A 21,862-nucleotide genomic window follows, 5' to 3' on the forward strand; every position below is an offset into this window, starting at 1 on the left:
CTTTTTGAGATTTCGATATAATCTTTTTCGATGTCGATTTTTTTTCTTAATTTGAGTATTCATCCATGGTAGATCACGTGGACGTACGCATATTGTTTTGTTTGGGATGCACGACTTTGCTGTTTGTAAAATAGCATTAGTTATATTTTCAGAATATTTATCAATATCATCACATTTCAAAAGATGACATTGTGTTTCAGTAAAAAGGAGTCGTAACTTGTCGTAATCACCAATGTCATAACGCAAATATGCCGGTAGTAAGATTTTACTAATGGTCTTTTCAATTTCAAAATTCGAAAATGGGACAATGATACCGAATATTTTGGTCAAGCAAAGGTTCTCCAATTCCAGAGAATATTACATTGCTCTGGTCACTTGCAAAAATTAAATGAATAATTGAATATGTTTGCTCTGTGTGGTGAGTGTGTATTAGTTGTGTGAGATTAAATTGTTGACAAAGGTTTTCTAATTTTGATGATAACGTTGGTGCAAGGAGATTCAAGTTAAAGTCTCCTGTAATAATAACATCATTTATACATGAATCGCATGCTAACCGAAAAGAATCTTCAATTGCTTTCATATACGCTGAATCTGCACTTGGTGGCCTGTACAATACTCCAAAAAGAATTGATTTGTGTTAAGAGTAGTACGAGTATCTCAATTAATATTTTTGAAATATTCAAACATGTGCTTACATAACAAATTTAAAATAAACTCATGTTATTTTCATTTATCACGTACATTTACTACACTTTTTCGATCAACATCTCAATGTAATGAGTTATTTACCAACCTATAAGAGCGTTTATAGACAGCAATAAGTAAAGATTCTGCCGAAATGCATAGTTCTAAATGCAATCTAAAATGGTGATTTGTTGAACTGTATCAACGGATTGGCTCATAAGAAATGTTCTACCAACCGTACCAATTATTAGTATGCTATCTTTATTATTTATGAGCCCTTCAAAAGGGAAGCATATCTATAGAAGCCGCTTTTTAACTCCATCATAACTCTTATTTAAATGGAATTGAGTCTTCGTGAGTCCGATACAAATTTAACAAATAATTGTTTCCGTCCAGTACAATGTTTAAACCTACGTCCTTCCGTCCATCACACTGTTCGTGTCCTCGCGATATCATAAACTTAAATAATTCGAATATGATTTGACTTTATATGCATGTTTGTTTTAGGGTGGATTTGCGTACAGTATCAAGTCATTACGTTTAATAATATATTGCCTTTTTAATAATAAATTCTGATGCGGTTGATCTCGAAAAGACGGAAACCAATGATCCTAAGTTTATGACACTTTATATGCAGCATCTCTATTGTGTCGACGTGAGCATATTTTAAGTTTGTCTCATTCAGTGAGTTTTCATTATGTTATTTCCATTGAATGACCGTTTGTATCCTGATAAGACCTGGAGCAAAGATGAGCTTAGTTTGACGACACTTAATACGCAGCACACATATACATTTGATATACGCAAAGTGTCACGTCGTTGCGCGTTAGTTATTTCTCCTTCATAATAATATAACATTGTCTATTGAAATTTAACGTTTAAGCGAGAGATGCCAAGAAATAATGATCCGAATGTGATGACAATTTATATGCGCATATTGTCAGGTCATTCCGCATCAACGACTTTCGAGAGAGCCATCTATATTTGCATCTATATTTAGTGCGTCTTCGGCTTTCGGACACTAGTGATCCATATTTCTAGAACATTTAGAACGATAAGAAATAGAACGATCGTGACCAAGGAGCTGTACACTTTAAAGGGGCCTTTTCACAGATTTTGGCATGTTTTGAAGTTTGTCATTTATATTGATAAATGTTAACATTGGATACAAAAAGCTCCAGTACACAAACAAGAATAAAATTTAAAAAAGAAAAAAGGTAACCCTCAGCAGGGCTCGAACTACTGACCCCTGGAGTCCTGGAGTAAAAAGTCTAACATTTAGACCACTTGGCCATTCATCCGAATGCAATGCCAGAAGTATTTTATACTTTATATAAGCAATCCTCGTAGTTTCACAAAATATAACGACAACAACAGAACTCGCCAAATTATTAATTCGTTTCGCGTTGCAACGCTTTATAATTTTCTGGTTTTTAAATCGTCAAACGATGCATATAATGGCTATTTTAGAGCATGGTAAATGTTCAGTATTACTGTTTCCTCACAAATATCATAACTAAAACGAAAATTTGCGAATCTGAAACAACTTTTTTCAATTTTGTCAATTTACCCAAACGTGAAAAGGCCCTTTTAATGAAGGCCGTTTACAAGCAGAAACCGGGTGACAATATGCTTGAACAGAACCCGAATGACAAAATGATCGAGCAGAAAACGTCGTCCTTCCTTTCGGAACTTCGACACATGATATAGGAATGATGACTCGCTGCAGAATCGATTTGTCTGCACTACCAATTGAACACTGGCTGACGGATTAAATGATCAGCGTATCGTATTGTATTGTTGTGCTATGCATATTGCGCATTTGAGTCGCCTTCTGAAAAAACTGGGCATATTGCATGTGCAAGTGTCGTAAGATTAGTCTGTTTAGTCCGCACAGGCTAATCAGGGACGACACTTTCCGCCTAAATTGGATTTTTGCCAACAAGAGAATTCAATTTAACGAAAAATGTCCTAAAAACGGAAAGTGTCGTCCCTGAGTGGACTGCACAGGCTAATCTGGGACGACACTTTACGCACATGCATTATGCCCAGTTCTCTCAGAACGCGAGTCCTTTATATATGAGTCTCGCCTTAGGAAAATCGGGCTTAATTCATGAGCGTTAATTGTCGCCTCAGAGTAGACTTTGCCTTCCACACAGGCCTTTCAGGGACGACACTTTCAACTGTCATGTAATTTTCTGTTTAAGTGAAGTGTCTTCTAAACGAAAAGCCAGTGTAGACGGAAAGAAAGTGTCGTTCGCACGTGGGTTAAACAAGGTTTTGTCAGAGCGCGGCTCATTTGCTTATTCTGATCACACTACTTATTTTGTTATCAAAATTAAGTGGTTTTTCAAAGTGTAAGCATTAGTTCCTTGTCGTACTTCGTAACTGTCTATTTTACTTAAGATCGTATTCTTTGTTATGTGCAATGTTTTCTTAATATATGTATGCATATAATCATACGCATATATCTATTGGTATATCTGAAACTTACTTTTTGAATAGTGTCTTTTACACCCATTATTGCTACTTCTTCCTGTATTTGTGCGATGATGATCTGAAATATAAACTTAATGATGCTATATTCTTAAATCTTTTTCTATAAAGAAGGAATGTAGTTGACACTTGTTCATAGTTTCATTTCATCGTTCCTCAAAAAATTGTAACTCTTTTTCTCTGGTATCTTCAATATCATTGAGTAATTAAATGGTAATTAAATTGAATGCGTTTTAATTTCCTTTTATTATTGTTTAATTTTAGTTACAATGCTATGAGGTTTAATTTTATTTACACGTTCATGTATTATGAATATTGCTGGGCCAAGTGTGAGGTTGAGCGCTCCAAAACCGGTTTAAACCCCCAATGCTTTGCATTGACCGTTCCAAGGCGGTGACCCCAGCTTTATTCTTATTTGTGTTTATGTTGTTTTGTATTGTGCTGTATTGTCCGGTTTTGTACTGTTTTGGCAATCGGTCACTTGCCTTAAATAAAGGACCTACTAATTGTTTATAATAATAATTCAATACTACTCCAGCAGCTGGAGTTTCACTTCTTTATTTTGTTACCTGTAACCGATAGTGCATTTAAAATTGTATTTGTATTATTAAATCACATCTAACTTTCATAGCTCTTGATCACTAAAAATAGAAGGTATTGTGTTTACATTGTATTATTGTCTTAATTACTAACACATCAAATTTACTTGCTACTTATATATCTTGTTTACAGTGAAAAACAATATGGCGTCTTACTGGACTTACAGGAACATGTAGGAAGTTAAACACATGTGAATGGTATTAAGAAACGTATTTTATATAAAAGCATTTCCTGTTATTATTGGCTAATGTGAACATTGTTTCATAGTTACATTTTCTATGTCTGTTAATTCCGAAACACGCAAGAAAACCATTTCGATGGGATATTGCTTGTAAGTTGGTGAACAAAAATCCTATTTTAAATACCTGGACAATACTTAATCGAACACGTTAGAAATTGTTTATTTATATTTGTCCCAACATACGTTTTGCATTCATCATGTATCAAAACATGAGTGAAAATTATTGAATAATTAAATGCCGGATAATCACTATCATATACATTATTCCGATAAATATGAGTATCATAAATATATAGTTAGTATTATTATACCATCTCATGTTAGAAATCCGTTTTTCGTTGACACTAAAATGTTTACATATTTTGAAGAATTATATGTAATCAGACTGATGAGGTAAGACACAACAAATCGGCTTATCATTTATTTTCACTTATCATATAATCATATAATATAACTAATCGAACATTGTTTCAAATCATGTACATGATTCAAAAAAGCGTAACCATCAGAAGATTATTTAGTTATCATTTTGCAAATCTGACACGAAAATGTAGTTTTTAATCATGATTTTTTTCTCCAAATATTTGTAATTAATGTTTTTCTAGTAACATTGCGGTGGACGAAGTGTGCGATGTGAACAATGGTGACGAACAGCTTCTAACAAAATAACCCGAGTCGAATGTTTGGATGAAAAGACAGTTACTGTATTAAGTTGTGTTTTGTTTGCATTACGTCTTCAGAAACAGTTTAGCGTCAAGGCGAAAACTTATGATCGCTTTTTTAACTCAGTGACTTCTTTTCTCATACATAAAACAGATGTGTTATACAATTATACAATTGTTATATACAATTAAGAACACACACACGCGCGGACACATACATGCACTGCTATTTTTTGTTACATACATAGACACACCCACCGAAAATAGGCCATTATGGCTGTCTTAACTTTCAATTTCGTGTTTTAGACGGCCAAAGAATGGCAGCTCTTACTTCATACTAAATAGTTCATATCAATTTTCTTGTTTTGTTGGGTAACCGTAGCGGCAATCTAGCTTGCACTAGGTTGCCACAATGTACGTTTTGTTTTTTTATTAATGAAAAAAAAGTTACGCACACATGTATACACACACGAACATACAAGCATGCACGGGAGCAAGCATATACGCATAGACCAGAATCTTAAACAATAAATTCTCCTAAAATTGTTCCAAAAATTATGGCTAATGTAATTGCACTTTTTATGACCATTTATATGACGATCATCATTTAATTGTAGTTTGTTCAAACTGCGCTTGTTTGTTTGTCTTACTAATGGTTATCGAATAGAAAAGAATATTATATTTATATATGTATCGTTTAGATGTAGGCTAGCCAAACTGATTTGTGTTATGTACGTTTTTTTGCTTTTACAGTTGTGGCCGGTTAGGCAAAAAAACAACACTTTGTCACTTATTTTTGATGTTCCTCATGTACAAAACACAACACACATGCGCGCACCCACACACGCGCACACACACCCCCCTACACACACACGCACACACACACGCACGCACGCACGCACGCACGCACGCACGCACGCACGCACGCACGCACGCACGCACGCACGCACGCACGCACACACACACACACACACACACACACACACACACACACGCGCGCAAATACACACACAGACACGCACACATGCACGCTCTATTTTGTTCTTTTAAAATGTATTCTTTCATTTTCTTATTGAGATTGTTTGTCATACTAACTTACCTGTTGTGGCAAAAACCACTTCTTATTGTAATTGTTAACAGTTTCATTATTTATTATGTGTACCTGTTTTTTTTTGGAGTGTAAACATAATATTTTGTTTAAGAGTTACTTCCATACGTACATTACACACACACTAACACACACGCACACACACGCACGCACATACACACGCTTTATTTTGTTTCTTTCAAAATGTACTCTTTCTTTTTTTCTATTGAAAGTGTTTGTCATACCAACTAACCTGTTATGGCGAAACCCATTCCTTTTTGAAATTGTTAACTTTTTTATTATTCATTATGTGTACCTGTTGATTTGTGGGATGTAAACATAATATATTGTTAAGGGTTACGTTCCAAATCTTACAACACATTGGTAGCTAAAAAGATAAACATGACAACGAGCACACCTACTTGAAAAATGACAGTTAACATATGCAGTTATAACACAAAAGGCTTAGCATCATCAGCAAAACGTTCCATTATGTTTCAATGGCTTAAAGAAAACAAATTCAATATATGCTTTCTTAAAGAATTACATTGTAATACAGAGGTAGATAACGCAACTTGGGGTTATCAATGGGGAGGAGACCTTTTTTAAGCGGCAACAGCTCTAACTCTCTAGGTATAGGCATTTTTATCAAGAAAGATTTAGATTTTCAATACACTATCTTAGAATATCAGGAAATAATTACGGGCAGGCTTCAAATATTGAAAATAGAAATTCAAAGAAAATTAATTGTTATGTTTAATATTTACGGTCCCAACACAGAAAATACAGAGTTTTTTAATAGCTTGGATAGACATAGATGTATAATGACCACTCACTAATCCTGGAAGGGGATTTTAACACTGTTATTAACTATAATTTAGATAAATTAAACGGTCGATAAGATACAAAAAAAAATGTAACGTAAAAATAAATGAAATAATAGAAAACAATGATCTATGTGATATATGGCGTTTAAAAAATCCACATTAAAAAGTATTCCCATGGCATTCAAACACTCAACCACCTATATTTTGGCGATAAGATTATTTCCTTCTATCTCATGACATTGCAAATTTTCTCGCAGAATGCAACATTTCTCCAGGGTTTAAATCGGACCACTCTTTAATATCAATTCAATTCGACATACATTCCAATTGCAGAGGTCCAGGGTATTTTAAAGTGAACAACTAATATTTATTTGAACAGGAATATCAAAGATGTATCCGTACGTCTTTATTGGAAATTACACATATTAATCGCGAAGCTAATCCAAATACACTATGGGAAATAATGAAAGGGAGCATTCGAGACGAAACTATTTAATAGGCCAGTAAAATAAAAGGAAAGAAAAAAGAGCAGGAAGAAACACTTAAATCAAGAATTGCAGAATTAGAACAATAACCAACAATAAATAGTAACGATTTAGAAAAATACAAACAACTGAACGACTCAAAAAGCGAATTAAATTATGTAATTGAACATAATATAAAAGGAATTATGATGCGAGCTAAGGCACAATGGATTGAAGGCTCCGAAAAAAACACTAAATATTTTGCAAATCTTGAAAAAAAGATCAGAAGCTAAAACTATACAACAACTAAAAACTAATAATAATGCCGTAATACAAGATCAAAACGAAATACTTAAACACTCTGCCAAATTTTATGAAAATCTGTATAAAAAAGACAACACTATAGATAATAACAATCATGAACGTTTCTATACTAATATCTGCAATCAAATAAACCAAGAACAAACGCAAAATGAACAAAAATACCTATCAGAGTATGAATGCGCTAAAGCACTGCTTGACATGAAAAACAATAAAAGTCCTGGATCAGATGGCATATCTGCAGAATTTTACAAAATATTTTGGAATGATATAAAGCAAAGACACCAAAAACCTTACAGAATTGCAAAAACAAAGCATAATTACTTTACTACCTAAGACCGGAAAGGACACCCTTTTGATCGATAACTGGAGAACCTATCTCGCTTCTTAACGTTGATTACATAATAGCAACAAAATCCATTGCCAATCGTATAAAACCTTATTTAAATAATATAATCAGTATTAATCAAACATGATTTATCAAAGGAAGATATTTTGGCGAAAACTTAAGACTTTTGCATGAAATTATTGAACTAATGGATGAAAGTAATTAAAATGGTCTCCTATTTTTTTCACATATTTATAAAGCCTTCGACAGTCTGAATCATGGATTTATGTTTAAATACCTCCGGAATTTCGGATTTAGTGAGCATACCTTACAGTGGGTAGTGCTATTTTATAAAGATGCAACATCACGCGTTACAAATAATAGTCATGTTTCAGATTTTTTCAGTATACAAAGAGGGGTCAGACAAGGATGTCCTTTATCTACTTACCTTTTCATTATTTGCATTGAATTGATGTCGATAGACATTGAACTTAACACACAAGTCAAAGGAATAACAATTAATAATGTAGAATTAAAACAGTCGCTTTTTGCTGATGATGCCTCTTTCATACTTGATGGTTCTCGAACATCATTCGAAACATTAATAAAAATCATAGAAGAATTTGCAGTAATATCCGGACTAACATTAAACAGGCATAAATGTAAAATCCTTAAGCTAGGAGCACTTAAAAATAGTCAAATTGAATTTTGCAAACAGAATGAATTTATCTGGAGCTCCAACCAGGCTTCAACTTTAGGAATAGAATTTAGCAACGATCCGTAGAAATAATGTCATAAAATATTCCGGGAAAAATTCATGCATTGGAAAAATTACAGTTTTAAAAACTTTTGCAATACCCAAGCTTGTATATGCATAAACAGTTTTATCAAACTCATCTCAAGACATAATCTCAAATATAAAATCGCTATGTTACAAATTGTTGTGGGACGAAAAACCAGTTAAAGTTGCCAGAAAGCGAATTACACAAGATTATGCCGAAGTTGGTTTAAAAATGTTAGATATTGACATATTCTTAAAATACCTCAAAGCCAGTTGGATAAAAAGATTTATATTTAAACAAGATTCAAAACCGATTTAAATATACACCAATATGCTAAAAAGCTATGGTGGAACGTTGATTTTTAAATCAAACTATCATGAAAAAGAAGTTAAAGACCTTAACATAAAATCCGTATTCTTAAAAAACATTCTGAGTGGTTGGCTCAGCATTGCGTTAGAAAAAGATGAAATATCTGTACAAAAACAACTTATCTGGAATAATTCATTTATAAAAATAGAAAATAAAACTTTCTTTATAAAAACATAGTGCGACAGAGGTATTCAATTTATTGAACATATATATGATTTCAGGAAAATATCTTTTTACAGGTTTCAAGATAAAATAAACCTTTATGAAATAGATAAAGCAGACTTTATAAAATACCATCAAATTGTAAAAAGCATACCTGTTGAATGGAAACATAGACTAAAAGAAAACGATATTATTTATACCACACTGCAATACGAGCTTAACGAAATAACAGAAAAAACAAAAGCTTGCAAAATGGTATATAAATCACTTAAACTAAAACAAAAACCAGAAGTGTTCAAATAATTTGATAAATGGAAAGAAACTCTAAATAATCAAAACATTAACCAAAGAACCATCTTCAACTAAACAATCAAATTAACTATTGACACCAAACTTAGAAACTTCCAATATAAATACCTCATGCACATTTTATCAAACAATTCTTTCCTCCTTAAATGCAATCTCGTTCCATCAACATTATGTGACTTTTGTAATATGCACACAGAAACGAATATTCACTTATTCTGGGATTGTCATCCTATTCAAAAGTTTGGATGGGTATAACAAACTTTATTAACGACAAGTTAGACAGGTTAGAAAACTTGGAGCTAAATTGTGCAACTATATCTTTTTGTAATTTGACCCCAGCTGATGCTAACAATTCACATGTCATTAACTTCATAATATTGTTGGCTAAATATTTTATCTTTAAATGCAAACAGGAGAAAACAACACCATTATTAGAATATTGTGTACCATTTTTTAATACTAGAATTAAACTCGAGGAAGTAATCGCAACAACACAAAACAAACTACATATATTTAATACTAGCTGGGCGCATTTTTTGCCCAATTAATACACCTACCCTAAAAACATCTTTACACATTCTCAATTAAATAAGAACACCTACCTTAAAACAACAAACACCCCTTTTTCATTCTTTTTTGTATATTTGTATTTTAACCTTTATCTGTGTAACATTACACCATTTTTGCAAACTTTTAAATATTGTTTGAAACTAATTCAAACATATTCATTTCACACCAAACATTGTCCTCACAGATGCTATGTATCACAAGTAATATAAAAAACTTTGTGAAACATTTTGCTCAATGTATGTATTTTCTACTAATCTGTAATAGGCAAAATACACATGCTTTATCTATAACAATCATAGTCTTCAAAAATGCTATCTACCATAATATAGTAATACATTGTGAAACAAACATACTAATTGTGTGTTTATTTGACATATTATGTATTATGTTATATGCTAAGTGTATTATTTTTACGAAGGAAAAAAATGGAATAAAAAATTAAAAAAAAAACAAAAAAAAACAGATTTGTTATTGTTTGAAGGCTGTCTTTGTGAAATAGTTATTGAAAGCTTACGCAAGAATTATTTATTAACATTTATTACTCGGATGTACAAACCTGTTTCACCTGCACATGGATTCATCTTACAATTGAAATACTCAAATCAGTAATTTGGTTCAACAGTTCACGAATTAACCAATCTTTGTTTGCACAAGAGGTAACATATGAAATGATGTTGACGGCACTGTTACACGACACAACCGACGGGAAATGTATTATCAAATATAGAAGCAGTATGATTAGCAGTGATATTTTGAAGTATTTAACAACAGTGAATATGTTTTTAAACGAGAGCATAGGCTGGTAAAAAACCGGTCACCACGTTGAAGCATGAACACACTTCTTATTTTTAATTGGCTTTTGAGTGGAATGTCTACCAAGAAATCAGGAAATATAAAAACATCATGATTTTAATACAACGTTTGAAAACTGAAAAACCATTTCATTTAGCACATACAAAAATTACCGGTATAAAACCACGTTGATACTATATTTGTATATTTGCTTTTACGTAACATCGTCAATATCCACTACATAAACATATTTTAAGGCATTATTGATTATTACCAACAACTTCGATACTAGTCCCATAATAGTTTAATTGTTAAATAAAAAATTGTCAAAAATATGTAACATTCTGGTGACGTTATTTAATTTTTGAGATTTGTGGCGACATTTGCAGATCATAAAGACGTGTTATTACAGTTAATGAAAATACTATGAATGTTTATTGAAATGACTGTTGGACATGAGGAAAGAAGCAATGCCTATGGTGGTGATGGTCTCTGTTGTTTAGAAATACAATAATACTTCTGTTGTTAAGACATAACTACCTTAATCAACGCAAACAAAATGTTTTATTTTAAAGTTAAACGAAACTTACAAGCCATTTACATAGACGTACCAACAGTTACAGATAAGAATTGTCGGGCTGAAGTATTTTAACTTGTGTAATGTCACACAAACTTGTTTCTAGTTGGTGTCGATTCCGAGTCAATAGCGGCTATTTGCTATTTCCCCTTGCCCCAGCCCAAATTGTTAGTAAACAATACTGTGAGTTGTGTTGTATTTCAGTTATCTCGTGTTCATATTAGTAGCTATTCACCGTCAATTATGGGATGGACCGCTTGAACAGAGAGATGGTCTGATGGTTTAGAATGACAGGTCGACGGCAAAGGGATCATATATGATACAATATACTAGGTCTAGGTGACATAATAACGTTGTTTAATTCGTTTGTTGTCAAAGGCATAGTTCTCTTAGCACACGTCTCATCGGTCACGGGAAACACACGTATTGCAGATTAAATCTTTCTACCAGTCTTTTGGGACAATGTGTCGGAGACTATTGCTTGTAATAATCAAATTATTCCAGCCTAGACAATACTATAACAAACGCATAACGCATAATGATATTATTGTCCCCTACCGGTTTCACCGGAGGGGACCTATGGTAATGCTTTGTGCGTCTGTGAGTCTGTCTGTCTGTCTGTCAAACTTTTCTGGATCCTGCGATAACTTCAAAAGTTCTTCATATTTTTTCATGAAACTTGAAACATGGATAGATGACAATATTGACATTATGCACGTCATTTCATTTTGTTCCTACGTCAAAAATTCTGGTTGCTATGGCAACAAATAGACTAGAAATACTGCTGAAAATGGTGGTTTTCGGGATCCTGCGATTACTTTAAAAGTTCTTAATATTTTTCCTTGAAACTTGCAACATGGATTGATGGCAATATGGACATTATGCACGTCATTTCATTTTGTTCTTACGTCAAAAATTGTGGTTGCTATGGCAACGAAAAATAAATAAATTTTGAAAATGGTGGAATTTCTGACAATAGTGGAGCCGGTAGGGGACCATATTGCTTGACAATAGCCGTGTTTATTAATTATGTGATGTGTCAACTCTTGTAGTGAACACAAATATTCACGTCAGCCAGGCGTTTTTAGGCAAGATGATATGACTTACAAATCTGAACAGTTAGACAGGTCGATCTGTGAAATATATTGCGTTTTTATCAAGCTATCTATTTGATTCGAAGGCGATATAAAGCCATAGAAAGAATCTTCATCAAATCCTGAAGCATGTATAAAGCTTTGAAACTATCTCAAAACTGCGCTTTTGACCGAAAATTTCCTCCGTTCAAAAAAAATGTTCAAACCAAAAAGCATTAGTAAATTAATTCGTTATGCTGGCAGTCTGCTGTAAGCTCCAGGAGCAATTATTATTATTAAGTTGTAGTGACAACAGTTAATTCAGATAAATGGAAAATGTAGGATAGATTTGGAAGCATGGGCTAACTTAATATAAATCTTTTGACAAGTAATAAACTAGTATTTACAAATATGAGACACGGTAATGTCAGATGTCCCGATCAAAACATGCAACAATTTCCATATGATAAATTACAGACAACATGACAGACAGGCTGAACAGCATACATAAGAAATTGCCATACACCAATGCACTTCTATCAACTACATGGTCTCAAGAGGAAACAATCCTGATTCTTTAAAAGCTCTTTAACCATCAAAAGCAATAACTATTTCACACAATACTACGAACAAATAAAATTAACACAAAAACAATGCTCCTTATAGCAATACCCACAATTTCAACGCTAGATGTGGTATGGTGACTTCTCAAATTCGTACTTTAAACTACTATGTAATGCAAACAATTTGCGTTGCTTTATCATTTATTATATTTTGCTTACTTTGAGCCAAGTATCATTAAACTCACTGAATAAAGTGATGCCTGCATATGTGACCAATGAGGACGTTTGCTTGAATAGAACGCAATACGTCGATTGCGCAGGATTGTTTATATGGTAAAAAAGTAGCGGTCTGATTTTCCGAATTTAAGAACACATGTATGGCATCGATGTCATTGAAATGATCAATTGATGTCAACTTGTTTTCAGTCAATGATGATTCAAACGAAGATAAAATAGTTTGTATGAGTACCATATTTGATAGATTTCGATCTAAGTCGTTACGTTCAATATTGCATTTGGTTTCCAAGTATATAATGTTTCATTCTTTATAAGAGCGTTGTAAACGCGGTCTATTAAGTTTGCTTAAAACTCGTTTTACCTTGTTAACCACGCGGCTTTTACATGGATGTTAACCTGCTCTATTAAAAATATATATAACATAGAAATATATAAAGATGTATTTTTTTAATATATATATATATATATATATATATATATATATATATATATATATATATATATATATATATATATATTGTTTGAGACGATTAATTATTTAAAAACATATTGCACGCTTTTTGAATATTTAATAAAATAAATAACATTTAAGATCTGTATTTGAAACTACATTAATTGTTTTTTTGAAACGGCCATATATGCGGTTTTAAAAAAGAGAGACTCGTTCAATATGGGTTTTAAACGAAACAATTAGCGTTGCTCATTTGACATAAAAAATTGAACGGCAAATATCAATATCGTATAATACATTATTGGTTCTTTAATGTCAATGTCCATTATATTAACCTTTTTATGTTGTAATTAATATAATTGAATTATTTCTATATTTGATTACCGAACATCAAGTCTGTTTTGTTTTGATACTCGCCATCACATGGTGAATTTAATTCCTATTCATTTGGGTTAATAAAGCAATAGTTTTTCTTTAAATATAATTTGTAATAAATAATCGTTTAGGCAAATAGTATATACATGTACGTGTGTTAGTGTGTTAGAAGCTAAATGTAATTAGTGTTGTTTAGAAATAGATAAAGTAAATATGTTCTTCAAAATAATTCGTAATGTATCATCACTACAGCAAAACGTAAGTTTTTTTTAAAGACGAATATAAGTTTCCTGTTTGGCAACCATGCCTTACAAATCAAACTAAACATGTATAGATAATTACTCATATAATTCATGTCATTACTCTAAACTCACTGTCTTCGGAACTGATGCCGTTGAGCCTTTGCATCGTCAAATAAATGCCACATTGGTTAAAAATATATATATCAATTGTGTAAATGTACATGACCATTGCCAGACAGATAAAGTGATTAGTAGTCTTTAGCCTCGTCTCTGTTCAGCCGCCAGAAAAAGCATTACTTGAAAATGTAGGTAAGTTTGTACCTCTTGTCATCATGACTTTTCGGTTACATGGAATTCGGCAATTCCGGTACTTAAAAAACGGACGTTATGGTCACATAGGACCGTTCCTTTCAATTCATCGAATAGCTCCTAATTGTTTAAGAGTTTTTATAAATACTCTTTTTGAAAATGTGAAAATACAACTGTGCATAGATCCTTAAAGGCTTAATTGTAAGTGTTGCTATTTTTTATTAATAAGAATTGCTCACAAACATTACAAGTGTTGTATTTAGAGAGTATACAAATGCAAATTTCCTTTTTGAGATACTGTTATACTTATATTTCGACTTATAATTGGTAAAACATCAACTTCATGTAACAGACCATCACGTTCTTGTTTTGATGGAATGGGAGACGCTTTAAAATAGAAGAACACATTTTGAAAATGCTATCAGAACTGTTTTCATTCGTACGTTTTTATAAAGTTATAATTCAAAATATTTCGTTTCGTAAAGACACACCTTCGCGTATATGTATATATATATTATATCTTATTTAATAGTGAACAAATCTTTTCAGAGAAGTTGATTGTTCGTTTTAATTTGATTATTTTGTATTCCAAATGATGTGTTCACTAATTATTATCATAGCCACACGCTAACTACCTGTGGATAATATCAAATAAATCGACTTAAAGCGCACTTAAAACGTAGATAAATTGAAATATTATGGCGTACTTGATTCAGTGTTACAGTTAACTTACAACAACTGAGATGCAAAAATAAAATAAATAATGATTTATCCCTCTCAAAGAAAACCTTTTAGAAACAAGACATTATATTGTTTTTGTATGAAACTAGTTCAATTTCAGATCAATGTTTTTCATGAATTAAAAAAATATTTAATAAACTTATTTTCATGTTGCTCTAAATGGCACTAAATTCTTAAAGGAAATAAAGTTACATGTAATTATCAGTTTGCATTTAAACCACATATATTTATATTCTATTATAGTCTCATCAATGTACACATTATAACATTGCATACACACTTCAAATTAAAATACAGTACATTGCCAATCTAAAAGATTTACAAAAGACCTAAAGAACATGACATACTCATTAATCTCAATAATGCATATTGATCCATAGGTTTCGATTTATATACATACATATATCATACAGATCAAATTAAAAAGTTTCCTTGTTAATCGTGTAGTTAAAAGCTGCCTTAAAATGGTTTGTTAAGACACTGAATTTGAATAGTGGGGCTAATGCCTTACATTCTCAAAATGGGGGTAAAATAATGAAAAGTGTTTGATCAGATCATAACACAATTCGATAAACACGGTAACTTAAGGCAAGAGCTTAAACAAGTACATCAGTAAAACAATTTAGCATTTACACTTAAAAACTAGGCATAGCTGTTAAAAATACAATACTACAAGTTATATACAAAACTAAAAATGGAGTCAATAATTATCATTTACTAAGAGTTAATTTTCTTTTATTTAAGACATTTTAGCAGGTTTTGGCACACAATTTTGCTATGTCTGCAATAGATAATATAAATCCAACTTTATAAACATCAGGTAAATTATCAAAATAATTATTAATTCTAGTTGCAGATTGCAGAAGTTCTACTCTTAATGAGTTATACAGAGGAAAGTGTAATAATACATGAACCTCATCCCCAACAGTATTTTTTCGGTGGAAAAATAATCTTTGCTCTAATCGTAAACCATTATTTTCCAAGTGCAATGCCTATTGGTGCTGTTCCACTTCTAAATTTTGGAAGGGCACCTCTAGAAGATCTATTATTAAGAATTCTAACATACTGTTCTGTTTCAAATTAGTTTTAAAAGTTGTGTATGTGCGGAGTTTATTACCACCTGCGCCAGTTCGAGAAGAATCTCGATTTACATCACTTTTCCAGTTTCAAACAAAGTCATCATAAATATTTGGCAGCATATTTCTAAGTACAATTTCTTTTGCATAAGATGCCATAATATTACAAAATCTGTCTAAATTACACAGTCTGAACTTCTGACAAACCTCAAAATTCCATTAAATTCACATATAGTCAAAGAGTCTTTCCAACACATAACAGCAAACAACTAAACTAGAACGCTCATTTGAAAAGCACGAGCAAGAGCTCCATAATACACAAACGTTTTTTACCAAAACTTAAATTGAAACAACACAGACGATAGTTAGTTTTCATGAACGTTGAAAGAAGGTTAGAAAGACTGAATAATTCCCAGTTTGTTTGTGTTTCCCCACGTGTTTATAATTTCTCATGAAAATTTCGTTGATTCCGTTAAAAGTTGCAAAAATGTAGAGTTTTCTACCTTTATGTTCCTTTAGTAACACTGTTGTATACTAACTAGAGCCAATATTATCTTTGTTCATTTTTCAATAATCAATTTCTGGAGTGGTAGTGTCAAGATTATATTCTCGGAAGTACGAGTTTGTTTGATGAATGTACATGCATTCATAAAAAAATCAAGAAACGTATTGTATTTCAGTTTATTTTAATGTACAATTTAGAAGTTGTTAAAGCACTTTCGTTTGAACTGTGAAGCTTTCAGCTTTATGAAACGGTGAAACGATAAGATTGGCCTGTTACCATATTTGTGCCACCTGAAAATAACTAAATTCTATGTAATTGTACCTGATAACAACTAACTACTGAAACTTCGACACATAGCATTTAGCTTTTTCAAATTTAATTTTAGAATTTGTTCAGGGCGATGCTCATTAAAGCACGTTGATTATTTTTAAACAAAAAGCGAAGAATAAATACTAACCGATTTGATAAATACTTAAATTAAACAAATTTACGGAACACACCATACCAGTGTTATCGAACTGTAAGAATTTGACAAACACTGTTTCTTACGACTTAAATTATTAAAATATATTTGGTAATTATTTCTAAGTGTGCCAAAGTTATCCAGCAGTATGCAGTATAGTCGTTACCTAAATAACCAAATGTATGTCGGCCCATTTAAAACAGATATAAAGAAAATGTTCAAACAAATAGCTAGACGAAAACAGTTATGTTCAGTTGTTTATCATGTATTTATTCAGCAGAAGTCCACATAAAAACGTACCCGTTGTTATTTGAGTTAATTTGATCATTCTGACCAATGGGTCTTCTTTATTTAACGGATTTCAAGTAACGAAAGGTCATTTTAGTAGATGAGAACGCCTCTTTTGAAATTTACTGGATGTTTCCAAATCATTTGAAGGTTAGCTTTGCAATATAACAATTTTCATATTCATCGAAGTCGTAACTGAACAATTTTCATGTCTGATAAAATGTGTGTATACATTCTGTACACGCTCACGATTTTATAAGTCATCCGTGACGATCAGCCGCTCTAGCAAGTAGGGTTGGAATGGTTTCATCTTTGTGCATGTGGTAAAAACGCGATTATTGTTATTATTCTAGGTGGGTTCTTCTTACACCAGGAAATAATACAATAAATAAATCGAAAGAAATGACTTCGTTAGAATATTCATGAGCGCAACCGCACAATTGCACTTCTGTAGGCAAACCATTCATAAAGACGTTACGCCATTTCCGCATGCACACATATAAAACCAAACCTAGTTTGAAAGGGGCTGCGTTTTAAAAATTTACACGAGTAGACCCATGTCGGCTTTCCATTTAAATTGTGCAAACACATACCCAAATACATAATAAAAACGTACATAATAAACACAATTAAGTTATCTCGTATTAGTGTATCACGATACCACTCTACCATTATTATAATCATATATACTATTATTGAGAGTGTATCGACATCGAGAGAGAGAGAGAGACAAATATCAAACTTAGTGACTATAAAGGGTCGCCACTAAAACTTTACATAGGCGTTCCATTCAAGATGGGACACGAATCTGTCACAGAAAGCGTATTCCACCCCGCGGTAGCAATGCCATCCACATGGTACAGTAAACATTTCCAATTTAAGTAATTCCCCTGATCACGAATGAATACCGCACGTCGAAGAATAAGTAATGCTTATATGGTCACTCTAAACTGTGCTGTTGATCGGCCATTTCCAGTACAAATCGGAAATGATCAGACAGCGCGTCAAATTCATTAGCGAAGTAGCAGTCTAGAATATGGGTCAATACATCGTCGGGTCTATTACAGTTAATGAAGCAAGTCTTTATACATACTAAGTCTCGGCGGAAAATGACATATCAATGAAAATAGGTTAATTTATGCTTATATTATGGGATGAATGAACATTGTTTCAATATGGCTTTATTTCTTCTCTAACATTGTTAACCTCAATTGAAGTATTGACTTGTTTAGATATCAATATACTTGCTGCAAAGAAATATTTAATCAATTACGTCATTTTGAAAAGCTACTTGGTACTCAGTTAACTCAGAATGAATGGAGGAAAACAAATGGTAGATGAGTTTATATTCATAAATGTGAACGCTTCAGTTACAAACTAATGCATTCTAATTCAACTTACTAATATGATTATCTTTATATTGAATGTATTAAACTAAGTTAAAGAAAACGTTGCGATCACGTTGCCTTCAAACAAAAACAAATCCGAGAACGCGAGTGTTTTTGCCACATACATGTACGCCAAGTTAACCCAAATAGTTGCCATAGTATCATGTGTTTAAACAGGCAACATAAATATAAGCATTAATCTGAAATGTACAACAAAAATATAGATAAATCAAATCATGTCTGATTAAGAAAGTACCGAAAATCCTCTTCTTCTTGGCTCGTCGGATGCAGTCAAACAATGAATTGTATTTAACAATGTTTTAGTTTGTTATCTGTTAATAAGGCTTGCTATGTTGGTCTTTCTCAAAACACAAATGTCGAATTTATGCAATCGAGTTGCCTCTTTGTACAAAGAAAATAGGATAATATATTGTAAACCTTCCAATTTCTTTCAGTTTCCTTTATTTATTTTCAACAACTTATGTCAGTCGGTTTCTGAAATGAGCAACTTAACTTTTAAGGCAAATACACGCAGTTAATATTAGATGCCCAATTACCAGATGTGGCATTATTACCCATTCATTGTGTTTTCGCTTGCCTTTCTTTTGGTTTAACATTTGCCTTGAAGTACATTCTGTTAGGAACGTGAATATATTGCACGACAATCTGCTGTACCGGCGACTGAAATAAGCTTGTACTAATTGACTTATTAGAATAAATACATCATCGAACACAATTGTAATTATAGACGAAAATTGCGTTTATATGTAGGCATATATTCCAAATATAAAAATATGACTGCGAGAAAGTGAAACTTTTGTCGACAACAAGACAATGATCTATTTCATAATCGAATTAGTTGGCGTCTAGTCATTGCATTAAATACTAAATCCAACATATTCATGTCAGGCAACCTCATGCGGCTAACTTTAATTCCCTATACATACATCATTTTTGAAATTCATTGTGGAATTCAATACTTTCTGATTGATGAGCTGTGTTAATTATAATTACTTTGGAACTATTCAAACATGCGCCTAATTGAAGTTTCTACTGTTTTGTTCCATTTGAAATCCAAGTAAAACGTCAACATTTAATAATGCATGGGACGCTTTAGACTTTTTGCAAAGTGGTGGTCGGCGATGCTTGATAATTCTCATTGATTTCACTGTTAAATTCATAATATGTGTTTGTTCTCCAAGAGAATACAACCTTACTAAGAAACTATTCAAGCAACCTTATCCAAATATTTGCAATCAAAATACATGTCTCCTTGCTGATTTGCATATTTTAAAGAATCGAAGCTATAGAAATACACAATTACATAATTCGAGCAGAGTTTGTTCGATTGGTATTTATAAAAAGAATTATTACGAAGAAGAAATACAGGTTTGTGCAGAAGGATTTGTACAAGTACATTTGTAAATTTGAAAACTATTTGAATAAAATGCATTAATTATGTGCAATATTCAGTGATTTAAAAAAAATACATTAATGTTTCATTCGATTTTCGTTTAATTGAATGCATTTCAATACTCACACCGCCTAGATGCATTGGATTAAAACGACGAATAACCAATTTAAGTCTCTTAATAATAATTTACTTCGTTCATCATTTAAGATTAATAAAGGAATAATGCGTTTCAAGTTGTTTCTGTTTCCCATTTCCTAACTTGACAAGACCGTTAATGTGTCATAATTCTGAAAATAAATCGCTACAGCGACTTGCATAAACACACGAATCTTCTTCACGGTCCTTGCCACGAACATAACAAGAACATGTTTTACAAACGGAATGATATTCACATTGGTGGTAAATGTCCAGTTTTACTCAAATTTAACCAGTTCTTGAATACTCCTGTTTAAATAAAAGTCTTTTTTTTCTTAAAATTAATGATGATAATGAGTATGTTGTTGCAGGAATGAAATATTACTGACATCAAACTCTTGCTTACATAAAATATAATAGTTCATATATTGTAAATGTTCTAATAGCGTGACCTAAAACCACTAATATATTTATTGCGTCAATTCACATTTTATGATTGCATCTATTCGCGGTTCACGTGTTACGATTTCGATTTCGATAATGTCTGTTTACAGTGTCAACCAGTGCTGTGCGTAGCAAAGTCATAACATTGTTAATTAGAGTTTGTGACTTGTTGGAAATGTACTGATGATTTCATCGTGTATAAATAATATAACTATTGGCACAACTCAAAACCTTTGGCGTACGCACTGTCATGTTAATGACGTAAACAAAAGCAACTTAATATGTTCATATTGATTGGTTTTCTTCTCCTACTCCTTCTTCTTATTATTATTTTTATCATATTTGTTTCAAAATTACTCGAACTCAAATATGTTTAAACACACAATCCTCATGTTCATTAACACTACAATTGTTTCACTATGACGAAGGTATGCCGTCTTCTTTCATGATACTTTGCGGCCTTCCGAATCAAACTTACATGTGGGAACATATTTGATACACGTTGCATATTCTCTAAGTCTGGAACACTAGTCATACACCTCGAGACTTGTTTTATCCCAGAAGACGTGTTCCCGAAGGAAGTCATGTGTACATGAAATACATGCCAGGTTTCATACATTGAATTCTATAATAATTATGCTTGTTGCATTAGCTTAAGACAAAGTTTAATAAAACTGATATGCTGCAGACATTAAGATTAAATTATCTTATTAGAAAGACACACACAGCTTGAGGTGAAGTTAGATTTACAAGGAGTGTGTGTACTACGTTCAGGATATTGATGTCACACGGGGATATACGTACACTTGTTAAAATGATGGTTAATTATGTTGTTCCGATGTTAAAGCATCCCGTTATACAAAATCATATCCATCATGGGCAACATA

The sequence above is a fragment of the Dreissena polymorpha genome, chromosome 3 (assembly GCF_020536995.1).
Source record: "Dreissena polymorpha isolate Duluth1 chromosome 3, UMN_Dpol_1.0, whole genome shotgun sequence".
NCBI classification, from domain to species: domain Eukaryota; kingdom Metazoa; phylum Mollusca; class Bivalvia; order Myida; family Dreissenidae; genus Dreissena; species Dreissena polymorpha.